Here is a 1675-nt window from a genome sequence, read left to right as displayed (position 1 = left end):
TTACTATAGGCACCCTTCAATCTGTTTTGCAGACAGGATTGCAGTCTACAGAGGATATAGCCCATCATTAGTTTCTATCTGTATTTTATTGTAGATTTATACTTTTGCTCGGTGAGTCATGAACTGATTGCAGTCCGTTTATATGTAGTAAACCTTATTTGTTGCCTTAGTCTTTGTAAAAAAACAGCAGTAGATAAGCAGGTAATTGTTCACATGGTTATATTATCTATTGACAACTCATCCTCAAGCAGCGAGTACATGTCTGTATACCAACTACAAACATCTTTGAACCAACATAACATAAATTACTGGAATCTACAGCAATGGTGAAAACAGCTGGAGGAAGGCCTACAGGGGACCCAATTACTTTGCTGGCCCAGGGTAACTAAAGTGGTTGTCATTTCTGAAAATAAATGTTCCTATCGGCAGTATAAAAAGGTATACACTGTCCCCTCAATGATTACCTACATACTGCCAGATATTTGTTTTAGGGTTTTTGATTGTAGGTACTAATTAAATAAGTAGTATACGAACAGACCGCACTATCCAGAGAATTCCAATACTTCAGACTTTATTAAAATTAACTGGTTGGGGGGTGTGCAGTGCTGGCATTTGTTGCTTTATACACTTTTATTCACAGTTATACTGGATTTGCTGTGAATTTTAATAAAATCTAAAGTATTGGAATTCTCTGGATAGTGCTGTCTGTTCGTGTACTGCTGCATTCTAAGGTGAAGACGCACCTATTAGACCAGCACCTGGGGAGTCCTGATGGTGGCTAAGGAATTGGAGCGCTGAGATTTCCTTTGGCTCTATACTAATTAAATAAGTTAAATTTGTTTTCTAATTTTGATGTGTTCAGAGTTATATTCCTGCTTCCATGAAAATTAAAGGACCATAAATTTAGGTTAGGTACATATCAATGGTCAATTTCGCCACCTTCCCCCCCCCCACACCACCACCACACACACACACACTTTAAGGGTTAAATGCTCATATTTGTCTAGGTTCAAAACAACAAAGTTATACTCAGCCAACCATCGGAGCAAACTGGCTCTTAGACTGGTTCCTGGAGCGTCTCTCCCCCTCCGCTGCAGCGGTCTAAGGTCCTGTGAGTCCTCTAGTTCTTTACACTGTGTATAGATTGCAAGGACACCGAGGGACATGTAATACAGCAGAGAAGTAGAGAGGCTGAAGGGACCATTCTAGGAAGTCGACCACCTCCAAGGATCAGGTAAGTATATCTTTGCTATGTTAGACCCTAGACAAAAATGAGCACTTAATACTTGCAGTGCGGAGGTAGCTCCACTGCAAGGGTTAAGATGAATTTTCCCTGGAGTTCTGCTTTAAATAAACATAAGATACCAGTATCTTGCATTTGTTACAGGTCAATAACTAAGCAGCATAACAGTAATCATAACATAAGAAACAGTGCTCCAGCCAGGCCCGGCGCTACCGCAAGGCAAGTCAGGCGGCCGCCTTACGGCGCTGCAGGGTGAGGGCGGAAAAAACTTTGTTTGCCCTATGTTTTTTTTTTCACTTACCTTCGGTGCGGGGGAGCAGCGGTGAGTCAGCGCTGGTCCGGTGGGAGGAGCTCCAGGTTGGGTCCTAATTTTGCTGGCCCGCGACTGCCAGAGGATCCCGACACGTGCGGCACCTCAGGCAGTCGCCGGCC

The 1675-nt window shown here is 43.1% G+C and overlaps 1 protein-coding gene across 1 annotated transcript in view; it reads right to left on the bottom strand.

Annotated features, from left to right (window-relative positions):
- LOC108799892 (coiled-coil domain-containing protein 17-like) overlaps window positions 1-1675 on the bottom strand; it is a 40561-nt gene that overhangs the window by 22407 nt on the left and 16479 nt on the right. The gene's annotated exons all lie outside the window — the stretch shown is intronic.

The sequence above is a fragment of the Nanorana parkeri genome, unplaced genomic scaffold (assembly GCF_000935625.1).
Source record: "Nanorana parkeri isolate BGI_ZX_2015 unplaced genomic scaffold, ASM93562v1 scaffold1849, whole genome shotgun sequence".
NCBI classification, from domain to species: domain Eukaryota; kingdom Metazoa; phylum Chordata; class Amphibia; order Anura; family Dicroglossidae; genus Nanorana; species Nanorana parkeri.
This window is presented reverse-complemented; position numbering and strand designations above follow the sequence as displayed.